This window comes from Phyllostomus discolor, chromosome 8 (assembly GCF_004126475.2).
Source record: "Phyllostomus discolor isolate MPI-MPIP mPhyDis1 chromosome 8, mPhyDis1.pri.v3, whole genome shotgun sequence".
NCBI classification, from domain to species: Eukaryota; Metazoa; Chordata; class Mammalia; order Chiroptera; family Phyllostomidae; genus Phyllostomus; species Phyllostomus discolor.
In genome coordinates this window covers 22489473-22502842 of record NC_040910.2, presented here as the reverse complement: position 1 = coordinate 22502842, position 13370 = coordinate 22489473, and the positions used below count along the sequence as shown (strand labels likewise).

Here is a 13370-nt window from a genome sequence, read left to right as displayed (position 1 = left end):
GGGTGGATGCTCAGAGGCCATAGTAAGTGACTCAGGTGCTTGACAGAGGGAGATCAAGTATCTCTATGAATAAGGACAGCTTTCATCTTAGGAGTCATGGAATTCCAACACATAATTTTTTTTAATTAAAAAAAATAGCAGCTCATAAGAAAAAAAGAGTTGAGTACATCATAAATAAGAAACAGTAAACACCACTTAAAGGAAACAAAAAGCAGGAAAAAACTCAGAATACATTCAATATCAGAATTCAAAGAAACAGATCACAAACAATCATGTTTACTGTATTAAAAGAAACCAGACAATATTTAGAATAGCATGAGTTAACAGAAACTGTGAGAATAAACCCAGCATTCAAAAAAAAAGGGCTATATAGAAATTCTAGAAGTGAATACTACAGTTGAAGTTAAAAATACAGGACTGGCAGAAGAGCAGACTGGGCATGGCCCTGTTACCTTCCGTATTAAGGTAAATAAATATCTGCATTAAAACACTCTGTGTTCACAGTTAGAAATCACAATAACAATTCCACCACCCCAATATATGGGTCTGTTTTCTGAAAACCCTTGCTAATTTGATGGATAGGAAATTGTATCACGTTATATGCTTTAATTTGCATTCCTATACATTTTTAGGAGGTTGAGCATCATTTTATTCATTTCGGGCCTTTTTCATTTCTTCCTCTGTATTTGCTAGTTAATATTTTCAACTGTGTTCCTACTTCATCATGTATTTGCTTCTTCCTCCATTGTAAAATATATTTTATACTATGATATTAACACTGTGTGCTACATATGGTATTTTCTCCTTGTGTAATTGTCCAAAAATATGCTTCTACAATTTCTGAAGACCACTACATTATTTTAAGAAAGACAGGGGAAAAGTTACTGAACAAAAGAGAACTGAAAATTGAAAATGGAAATGATCACTATGATCATACTTGTTTACAACAAGCAATCAGTAATTGTAGTGAATGCCAAAGCCAGGACTTTTATAGAAATTCTATTCTTTACAATGTTCATAAACTTGTGCAAGTTGTTTTTTACTGTATTGTGTTTTGCTAGACAGCATGTTTTCTTATTTTTAGTGGAGTTCATGATTAAATGGATACCTAAGGATAAAGAGTAAATCTAAGGCCTCATATAACTTCCAGTCCAGCAAATCAATGAATCTTTTAGTCTAGAAACTTTGCTAATAATTTACTCTTCTCTGTAAAAGAATTACTGTGTCTTTTCTTTTTGGTCAATTTTATCTACTTTTCTGTTTTTATGTATCTACTTTTTAGTAGTCATAATTTGAACATTATTAAAATAAAATCTCATTACACTTAAAAAAGTATTAGAAGCACTTTAAGTAGCATATTTTCCATAATATTAATATTACAAATTTATTAAGGAAAGAGTGAATTTCATTATAAACAAAAAATTAATATCAGTGTGGCAGTCTGCTACATCGGTACCATCATAATAAACTATTGCTTAATATTCATATCCTAGTGTTGGACTGGCCAAAAAGTCCATTTAGTTTTTTTCTGTAAAATGAAAGATACATTTTTCATTTTCATTAATAACTGTATTGATTTGGATACTTTGTCAGCTATCCCCCATGTGGTAGAATGTTGGTTGCTCTCAATGAATGTCTCAATTGATCACTTTTGACTTCAACTGGTCTACCAGACTGTGGAGCAATGTCCAGTGAGAAATCACCAGCCTAAAACTTCTCAAACCACTTTTGACACATTCAATCAGTCACAGTACCTTTCCATACACTGCACAATCCTTTTTTGTGTTCAGTTGCATTTTCATCCTTCATGAAAAAATAAAGCATAATATGCCAAAAAATGCTGTTAATTTTCCTCCAATTTCAATATTTAAATGGCTACATAAAAATTCACCAACTTTGATAATCTTTTTAAATGCACACTGACATGACAGCTGTCACAATACAATCTAACAAAATTGCTTCATATGAAGTTAAAGGCAATTGAGTGTTACTAGAGCCATCTTATGGAAAAAAACAAATGAACTGTTTAGCCAACTCAATATAATCCCAGTATCCTGCTTTGGGGCTGTGAATGTGGCTCACTTTAATTAATTGCAGTTAAATTGAAAAAAGGTAAAATAAAAATTTCTGGAGAAAGGTCAACCAGTTATTACTGCTAAATTTTGCAAATCATGATTTAAGAATGCCACACTGGATAAATATCCTGAAGTTGAGAAGTACTATTTACATATTAAAACATATCAAAACCAGGTATATTTCTGATTTCAAAATAGCACACAAATGTAATATGCTAGTAGATTTTATTCACTGGTTTTATTTAAATTTGTTACGGGAAATAATACTGTGTTAATGTGTAATCACTGAAATAACTTAGTCAAGGAAGTTTTTTGTAAAATAAGATTTTTTTTCTGACAAGTTCCTAAATAAAAAAATAGTACCTCTCTTCCTTGCTCAAGGACACAAACTGAGCCCGCCAAGAAAGAGAACCTTCTCAGCCTCCTGGGATCTCTAAGGCAATCCAGGACTCGAAGTGCTCTGTGAGAGCTCCTCTACTCATCACTTAATGGCATAGTACAGGGGCTCCTCCTAGCTTAGTGGCAAACAGGGAAAAATGCTCTTCATATGATCAAGGTTTCCTAGCATAGTTTGGAAGTCATTAAAACACACACACACACAAACATATACACACAGATACACACACAAAACAATGCAGAAATTCGATCTGGGGTCCTTCTCTCTCCTAAAGAGCTACTTGGAAATTGGGTCACGGACACCTTTACTTACATATGTATTTAGTCTTTGGTTTTTCCCAATGTGGGTGCATTTTATCCATGGCTCTGCTGCAGCTATACTAGAAGAATCATCACCTTGATTAAGAAAACTAATGAACACATCACCTGAGAAGACGGTGCTAATAAGCTGTCTCACACCATCTGGCTGGCAAATGTGCATAGGTCTGCTGACTATGTCCTGTGCATGTCATCTTGGCTACCTTGCCAACAGAGCGAGGCAACTTATTCCTGTATTAGTGTTTTCCATATTACGAAAACGGCCCCAGGAGGCTCATTTCCCCAAAGCCTATTCTTCCTCATAGGTGCACATGCATAGTACCTGTAAATGTCCAATTCTCTGAGGGATGCAAATTTGTTTTTCTCCAGTGAAGCCTGTCTTCTCGTTTCACTTCTCCTTCAGCAATCAAGAGTTTCTCTTTTTTTCACAAGGCATGAAATTATGTATTAGTCAAGTAAATTGTTCTCAAAAGTGCTAGGGACAGATGCTACATTTCTCATTGCCATCAGCTTAAATATATTAATTCACAGACCCCATTATATAGTTTGCAAAAAAAATTTACATAATAAAAAATGAAGCAACAGATAAAAGATGTTTTTGGTACTTCTTACCTGTCCCCTCCCAAATTTGGCCTTCTACATGTCTTTGAGTTAGTTTATAATCTAGAAGATGTCAATTTGGCAATAATTTTTTAAAGGAAGCAAAAAGAATAGTAAAATTTTTACTTCATTAAAAAGATTCATGTGTTTCCTAGGAAGCATACACACAAACATTGTATGTGCTTCAACTTAGAAAATTACTTTAATCTACAAAAGCACGAAGTACCTGGACACCATAATATCTCTTTCATTTGTTCAGAATAATGGCAAAGAAATATATGTGTGAAAAGTAGATCAATTTATAAATTGTATCTCATTTTCAAACCCATGAAGCAAGCAATGTGATCATCTGAAATTAGCCAAATTTGGTGCCCTCATCCTGACTCGCAATCCATTTTAAACTAAGGAGAAACAGGATTGTAATGAGGCACATCCTTACAAATCACTGCTACAAATCAGCACCAGCCATGTGGAGTACTTAAATTAGCATTGACATTAAAAACTCTGGCCCTTATTCTGCCCTGAATCTCAAATCTCAATGCTCTTCTTACATACTGAAATGCCCTTCCTGTATTTTTCTTTTTCTTTTTTTTTTAAGATTTTATTTATTTATTTTTAGAGAGGGAAGGGAGGGACAAAGAGAGAGAGAGAGAAACATCAATGTGCAGTTGCTGGGGGCTGTGGCCTGCAACCCAGGTATGTACCCTGACTGGGAATTGAACCTGCGACACTGGTTCACAGCCTGCACTCAATCCACTGAGCTACGTCAGCCAGGGCCCTTCCTGTATTTTTCTAGAAAAAATATATAAATGGTGGCTTTGGTAGGGAAGGTCTCCCATTCATTTTACTTCCTCCCTTTCTTCCTCACTTGCAGCACATGGCATTTCTGTTATCCTATATTATAAGGGCAATATAATGCAGGGTATTATAATGTCTATAAGAGGGCTTAAAGTTAGAGTGTAAGAGAACAAAATAAGTCACCAATGTGATGCTTCCGCTGCCTCTTCTCAGAAAAGTAAAAGAGAGCTCAGGTGGGCGGAGAAATAAAAACTCTTGACTATGATTTTTATGTAGTGGAAAATGGAGTTAAATGAGGTTGCATGTGGAAGAAATTTAAAAATTGCTGAAAGGCTTTTTTGTTGTTTTTTGTTTTGTTTATAATAATCAGCTGTTTTCTCTTGGACCAACTCTCATATAAAATTAAATTAATATAATAATGACTTATCTTGTCATATGTTTTTCTAAAGGGGCATTTTGGGGGTGCTAGCTGGTGTGATGACCCCATTCCTGGCTCACAAAGAGGCAGCATGGCATTGGTACCAAGGGCATAAGGGAGGTGACAACAGCTGGACAAAGGTAACACCTTCATCTTCTGTGAAAACAGTATAGATTTAATAGGCAAAAAGATTGCTCCAAAAAGTACATACTGTTGTTGCTGGTGGTGGTTGTTGAAGTGAAATAACGGTTTATTTCACAGCATCCACCCCAACTCTAAGCTGCATCCTGTGGTTCGGATGACAGGCTCTTGGTTAGATCTTGGAGGGATAACAAAAGTGAGCAAATGTTTCTGGTGGCTTTAATGTTAAATTCTAGCACCACCCAACTCTGCTTCAGTCACGTTTTTAAAAATCTGATCCCACACTTCAACAGAAGAACGGATCTAAAAGGACCCCTAAAAACAATTTTCAGCACCTCATTAAAAACCCCAAAGGCACAAATATAGAGGCAATTATACAAATCTTTTGTAGTACATTTACTTTTTATTTCCATTAGCCATAATTCTTTTAGGTTATTTCAACCTTGAAATGTGATTTTGGGTTTTATTTTTTTAATCCTGTTTCTGTTGTTTCGATATATTGTCCATTAGCCTCATACAGTGAAAGACCTCTCAGTGTGGGGCCTCTAAAAATTGTTGAGCAGTTACCAATTACTAAGGGCTATTTAGACACTTTGGTGTGCTAACCTCATGGAATCCTCAGTCCTTCGTCAGGGAGGTGTGATTTATACCATTTCAGAAGTGAAGAAATTAAAGTATGACTAGGAAATTATCCTACTCCTACAGCTAGTAAGTGAAGTTGAAATTACAGTTTCTCTCCTGCTAAATTTTCTAGAATAAAGGATTTCTGTTCTAGAAATGTTAAACTTGATTTAGGAATGGTAATTTATTATAATTTATGCAAGGGATTAGATCATAGATTATTGTATACTATTTTACCCAATTATACTAATTCCTTTGTTGGATATAAAGGTATACAATAACCATTTAGTGAATTAAATTGAATTGAATTTCTGTACTTCAGATAAGGTTTTGAAATAAGGAAGAGATAAGAATTTTCATAATTTAGATAAAAAATACTTTTTAACTTGGAAAATAATTTAATTATAGAAATGTAATTGCTCTTGCATAAACTTGGTAAAATAAGCAGTTGTTATTTGCTATTCTAAGCTAGTATTTTATACAAATTCTAAATTGGCCAACCTCCAAAGTTAAGAGCTTATAATTTGCTATTCTACTGTTTTGTATGAATTATAGATTTGTAGACCCAAAATTTGGTCAGGAATACTGCAAAGTAAGCAACATTTTTTCAATGTTTTAACTAGGAGACATATGTTTGTATTTCACAGTTTTTTAAGATTCAGCTTCCTCGGGCAAATTGCTTGGGCCATGTCAAAGAACCAAACCTCACTGATGATTTTATCAGAACATATAAAGTAAAACAACAGTTCTGTGTGAGTAGAAAACTTGATGATGATTTTTTAACTACTAAAATCTAATGAAATGATGGGCATCTCTTTATATTTTCCTGAAGGAATTCACTTAAATCCACAAAGTCCAAAGAAATTTCTTAAGCTGTCACTGGCTACCTTCCAGTGCTTAATTGCATAATCTTAATCTGTGGACCATTTAACAAGTTTTCTCTCTGTGTCTCCATTCATTATATTTCTTTCATCTACATAATCTAATTTGACATATCAAAAACTACAGAACTGTTTTTCCAGCAATAAAAATGCTTTCCATGCAATGGACCTATTATTTGAGTCACAGCAAAATTTGTATTTCACAATTATATTCATATAGATCTTCATGTAAATCTAAAATATACTGTTTTCTAATTTATTTAAAATCCCTACAAAAACCAAAGGTATCAGTTGTATGAGGTTTTCAGAGGCGATAAAGTGGAAAGATTTAGTCCAAGTTAAATTTCCTCTTACATAAAAAGTGATTGTCAGCCTTTTCAAAACCATGTATTTTAGAAGAATCTCATTTGTTTCACTATATACAGTGTCACAATGAAGTTAAAGATTGAAAAATAAAATTCTGTGGACTCAGAAACAAATGATTAGATTCTCCAACTCAATAGTACAAATAATTAATAAAAAGTCATATTGTGTTCTTGACAATTAGAACTTCCCCTTTTGTATTTTTTTAGCATGTTCCCTTTTAAACATATCTTATTATGATCTCATTTGCTAAATTCCCAGTGACATTAAAGCACAGACTTAGAAAGAATATTGTAATTTAAGAGTTTTGTGTGTGGAAAATAATACATAGTTATCAAGAATAAAACTCTTGTGCACCCGAGGTGAAGTATAGCTATTACAGATTTCTCAAAGGCAAATGCCAGTTTAGTTTCTTTCAATATACCCACACAATTCTGTAGTGTAATTCTGAAGCCTGTCTTGGTGCATGAATATCACCTCTATTATGAAAGATAATTATGAATATATATTCCTCACCACTTTTCTAGATAGGAGCAAGATAAGAAAAATACAATTAAACCAAGGTAAAGGTTAAATTATGAAAAAACTATATCTTGCAATCCTGGTTCTATGAGTTCTATAAATATTTGTATGGGGATAAGTTATTTAATTATTATAAGGAATTAATAATTCAAGTTAAAAAATAACTAAAAAGGAGGGCAATTAAGCACAAATGATATAACTTTCAGAAATATAATCTTCCAAAATAATGTTTTGCTGGCTCATTTTTAAATCTTAGGAATTATAATATTATTAAAGGCTAAACATTTTTTAAATATCATTAGCCTTAATGAATAAAAATGACATTTATTTTTTTAAATATGCTTCTGCTTTTCAAGTATTGACCCAGTTGGAAACACCAAGCATACTTTTATTTCTTATATAAGACCACTATATGGATTTTATGAATACTTCAAAATAATACACTTGCCACAGATGTATGTCATGAATCTTATAAAATAATTATCATTAGAAAAATACACTGTACTGTAATTTGTCTGAACTAAACTTTTGTTTCCAAATATGAAACCATTTCCTTAATGAGTATACAAATGGCCAACAGTAACCATGGATCCTTCATTAATATATTTCACTTCTAGTCATGAAAACTTCAACATGTTTTACTACTATAAACACCAGTATGAAGCATAATAGTCTACCTACATTACAGATTACAAATCATATGTTCAGATTAGCAACCACACAGCTAAAAAGTGACAGACTTAATCATTCAAGCCCAGATAAATTCATACCCATTGTTTTTAATCACTAAACCACACTGAACTTTCAAACTCAAGGAATTAATAGTGTTAAAATAAAATACTAATTAGGAATGTCAATTATCATCAAGAACTCACAATCTGTGTTAAAGATTTGCTATCACGCACGTGGAATGAAATCACGTCACATGATTTTGGGAAGACAGATGGTGGCTTGAGAGGAGGAAAGAATATCTGTGAAGTGAATGGGAGACAGTACTGAACAATAACTACAAACAGCATGTAAGCCTGGAAACAAAAATTCAACTGATAATCTAAAAAAACAAACATATGTGATTGCTGAATGTTGCCTGAAGATCTCATTAAACATATGGAAATTTTTAGCATACTTTTTAATGAAAACAGACAGTTAACTATAATTTTGAAAGTACTAATTAAGAAAAAAATGAACTGGGCAATGTGAATCTCATTTTCCTAAAATCTAAAACCTGGATTGCTCACTCTCGCTAGGGTTATGTAGACCCGAGGAGCCCCTTAGATAGTCAAACACTGGGCTCTGACATCGGGGGGGAAAAATGATCTAAGCTTGCATTTTATTAAAAATATAGTATGACTCTGTTCTTCCTTAATAATCTTACAAGATCTCTTTAAAACCGAACTGCTGCTAACTTTATTTCAGAAAGAGAAAAATCTGCTGGCATATGTTGATCAGAGATGTAATATCTTAGCTCAGCGATAACCACCACATCATTTTTTTCCTTAAGTGGATCTGCTTGCAGGTTGGAATTGTAATGAAAGATAATACCCTGTTAAATGCTCTTCTCTACTAGTGATCACCTCTGAGTATAAGCTTGAGAAGGAACTCTATCAGCAAATTTTGCTTAAATTTCAGAGAACAAGTCATCTGGGGCAGCTGATTAAGAAGCACAATGATAATTTATCACTGAACAGACTACCCACTTATGCCAAAAATACAACCAGGGTGTTAAATGGCTAAGGATTAAAACCAACCATTTATTAAATATCTATGCAAGTTTTTACCTCAATTGTTAATGCAGTTTTACCTCATTAAAGATTTATGTGGGCAAGGGAAAATAAGTACTTACTTATGATTGCATCAAAACTTAAAATATATAGGAATAAATAATATATCTTTAGAACTTACATCTTAAAAATCACAGATCTTTACTAAGAAACAAATAATTTGAAGAGTTTTATGCTGTTTTTAAATAGAAGGAATTTCACAAGTATGTGAAATTTTCATAAATAAATTTAAATATTTAATAAAAATCAGAATATTCCCTATATTTAAATTTGATGTAGGTCAAATTTATCATTTTTAAATAAAATATGTTATTTCTATAGTTTATAAGGAAAAAAGATTATCATTAGTATTATCAGTTTGTAATTCACCTCATAATCAATAGAAGGTAAACATTGTGAAAAAAATTGTCTCCGTCTGCTTCTGCCACTAGAAATCAGATCTTGGAGACATCACAAATCACTTTATCCAGGTTTCTCATCTTTTTGAAAGAGAGGACATCAACTTAGATTACATATAAACATTCTTTGAAAGTTAGAAGGGCTAGTAAAATGAGTACATTTTTACTTTTTTAATACACAATATATTTTATAAAGTCTATTCCTCTTAATTTATAAAGTAGGAAAGGGCTGCACCTCAGAGAAAACAAATGGGTTTTCCACGGTGACAGAGTTGGCGGCAAAGCCGTGACAAGGACTACACCAAGCACCCTTTTGCCCACAAGCAGGGCATGACAGTATGTTCCAAACTGGGGGTATTAGCAGAGAATTTGATACTTCTAATAATCATTCAAAGACAACGTGGACCAAAAGTGATTATTTTAACACTATGTAGTACACAGTAATTACTAGAGATCCATGAAGTAGCCAATATAAAAAAGAAGAGAATTAATGACACTATAAAAATTTATGTCTATATTACTTGGGAAATATCAACTTGAGGCATAAAAAGAACCTTTCAGTTATTTAATAATGTTTAATACATAATTAATTAAATAATTAATTATGTAATTAATACATAATTAAACACATATGAAGAAAATCTAATTGATATATATGAAGATCTGCTATGTGCCATGTAAAGCACATAACAACCATAAAAGGGTAAAAAGTAATCATCACCATTTTACAAAAGATTTGCTTGGGCTGAGACTCAGTAAGTACTTGGCCTAAAGCCCAAAGCCACTCAATGAGAAATTATCAAAGTCAAGATCTAAATTTCAGTTTCATTCCAAAGTTTGAAATTTTATCATTTACCGCATGGTATTAGAAGGTCTGGCATAATGCACTATCTTCTATACATCAAAGTGGTGGAATCATGTTGGAGTTCCTGACCCTAGCTACCTGGTTTTCAATTCAAATACTTTTCGGTGGTAATAGCAATCAGTGGTTGAGGCTATCTATCTTCCTAACTCTTGTCTGACTATAAATGTAGTGAATAACACATTTAGGCACATAACTATTTGCTTTTAGACTAAAAACACAGAATTACTCTAACTATGGGAGAAGTCCACATAAATGGCCTAATTTTTCCCCATTGGCTCCTAGTAATATATTTTTCTGTACCACTGCAAAGCAGAAAAGGTTCCATCTTGCAGATTTATCATTTGAAATATAACCAATGTGGGATTTGTAGAGAATTCTCAAAGCACAGTATCTGTCACCATCAACAATGCTTTGATTCATCATCTTTTTAAAGTATGACAGAAAGTTTGAAACCAATAGCATTGGCAGCATAGATAAAAAGGTCTGCTTTGGTCTTCTCTCCAACCATATTTAATCAATTCAATTCAACCCAGTCCTATCAATCAAGACTGTCTATAAAATACTGTTTTCAATTTCTGTAAATATATATTTGTCAAAACATCTTGCATCTTGATAAACAACTCCCTGAAACAAAATCAGTTTGAGGTAAGCTCATTTCTTAGAAAGGTGTCTCTCATTTTCTCAGGTAAGTATTGCATAAACTACTGTAACAGGGCCAATTACCTGAGGCATATTAAAAAGCAATGATGCATAAAACCTTTTTCAATATCCAGTTCAGAGCAGCACAAAAGGTGAATTCATTAATGTGAACGTTAAGACAAATGAAATAGAACGTCATAGTTGTTAATTATGCTGGAAAAACAAATTAATAGTTTGTCACACTGAAAAAATATTTTTTAAATAAATTACTCAAAAAATTGTCAACATTGCTTCTAAAATTATATCAGAAATGTACATAGCATAAAATGGAGAATTGAATGCTTGTAATTCTGTTATATTTTCTATTATGACTGCCCATGGATACAATTGATAAGTCACTATGAATAAAGAAGAAGAAACAACTGTCTCTCTGCTAAATCAGCAAGGAACATTGCTGCAGCACAAGAAAAAATAATAGATAACATTCTGTTATTTTGGGGAACTGATGCTCACTATATTGATTTCTATTCTATAAATGAATCTCTAACTGAAAGGAAACTGTGAATTTTCCTTTAAGAGACTTCTAATTTTTATACTTACTCATTTGCAGTTATGCTGCATGTTAACTTTTTTTTTATTTAGAGATGTTAAGAGCTTTACTCCAAAAAACAAACTGCCATAACTCCCTAATATACAACATATTTTTTAAAAAAGAGCAAAAAAAATGCACACTCATTTTCCATCACTCTAATTGGAAACTATGGTTACCTAGCAGATTTATCACAAGGGAGTTTTAATCAATTAAACTCATTAAGAATGGAACTTAAGGTTTCACTGTGTTGATGATATATAGAAACCTCAAGGTCTTTGGTCAAAATCTTTAAGAGAAAGACATACAAAACTTTTACCTATTCTTTTTGTGCTCTTTTAAGTATTTAGAGTTCACTCCTGACTAAAATTTTCTTTCTGCACATGGGTACACTGACTTCTAGTGATAAACAGAATGGGCACCAATATATACCAAATAAGTTCATGGGTTGCATAATGAATAAATTCATGAACTTTTGTAATAAAATACCTTTATTTTTAAATGGCTGATATCTACAGCATAGAGGTGCTTTTTCAGTCATGAAGGAACAATTCCTGTCCTTCAGATATTCCCTAAAACCTCACTTACGAGTTGTCTGCCATAAAACTCCTATCTTAAGCCTGCAGGAGACAGTTGACAGTCAAGATAATTGTCTGAAGAATAAGCTGCCAACTATTTACTCCTTTAAGATTCTTCAGGTTTGTTTCTTGTGTACCTAAATAATTAGAAAGTGGAGTGCATTGCTTACATCGACTGTTAGCTTGCCGGGGACAGTAACCAGGCCATGGTGTCTTCTCCTGTTGCCTGTGCCTGCTAACCAGCCACCACACATGAGCACATCATCATCCATGTTGGCCAGGCTTGTGTCCAGGTCATCAATGCCTGCTGGGAGCTCTACTGCCTGGAACATGGCATCCAGCCCAACGTCCAGTGCAAGTGACAAGACAATTATGGGGAGGTGGGTAGATGACTCCTTCACACCTTCTTCAGTGATACAGGTACTGGCCAGCATGTGCCCAGGGCTGTGTTTGTAGACCTAGAATCCACAGTCATTAAAGAAACTCACACTGGCACCTACAGCCAACTTTTCCACCTTGAGCAGCTCATCACAGGAAGGATGCTGCTGCCAATAATGGTGCCTTGTGGGCACTCCACCATTGGCAAGGAGATTAGTGACCTTGTCTTGGACCAAATTTGGAAAGTGGCTGACCAGTACACAGGTCTTCAGGGCTTCTTGGTTTTCCACTAATGGCTCTGGGTTCACCTCTCTGCCGATGGAACATCTTTCTGATGATTATGCCAAAAAGTCCAAGATGGAGCTCATCTCAGCGCTTGCTGTTTCCACAGCTACAGTTGAGCCCCACAACTCCATCCTCCCCACCCACATCACCCTGGGACCCTCTGATTGTGCCCCCATAATTGACAAGGCCATCTACAACATCTCCTGTAGAAACTTCAATATCAATGTTTCTACACTGATCTTACCCACCTAATTAGCTGGATTGTGTCCTCCATCACTGCTTCCCTCAGGTTTGATGGAGCCCTGAATGTGGATCTGACCAAATTCCAAAGCAACGTGGTGCCCTATCCCCATATCTACTTCCATCTGGCCACATATGTCCCTGCCATCTCTGCTGAGAAAGCCTATTATGAATAGCTCTCTGTAGCAGAGATCACACTTTTGCTCCTATATGGAGTATTCAGTAATGGATAAGAGAGAATTTCACTGAAATGTCTCTTGTGCCTTCCTCCCACTGAATACAGTATAGGCTACCCAGCATGGAATTCAGACCTTTCATGATTTAGACCAAGCTTATCTACTTAGCTTTGCTTCCCACTATTCATTTCATAAGAATATTTTTCTAATATCTTTAAAGCTGAATGTATCATCACAGCCTAATTAAATTCTAAAGTCAAGCCATACTTTTTCCAATCTGTGATAGCAATCCTTTAGTTTCCAAGTTT

At 33.9% G+C, this 13370-nt stretch overlaps 1 long non-coding RNA gene across 1 annotated transcript; it reads right to left on the bottom strand.

Annotated features, from left to right (window-relative positions):
* Positions 1-1594: 1594 nt before the first annotated feature.
* Positions 1595-12249, bottom strand: LOC118501947. Its single transcript, XR_004904601.1, has 3 exons — positions 12234-12249; positions 4094-4098; positions 1595-1661 (listed from the first exon to the last, which is right to left on the bottom strand). It is a non-coding gene; the product is annotated as an uncharacterized LOC118501947 (long non-coding RNA).
* Between the last annotated feature and the right edge of the window lie 1121 nt (positions 12250-13370).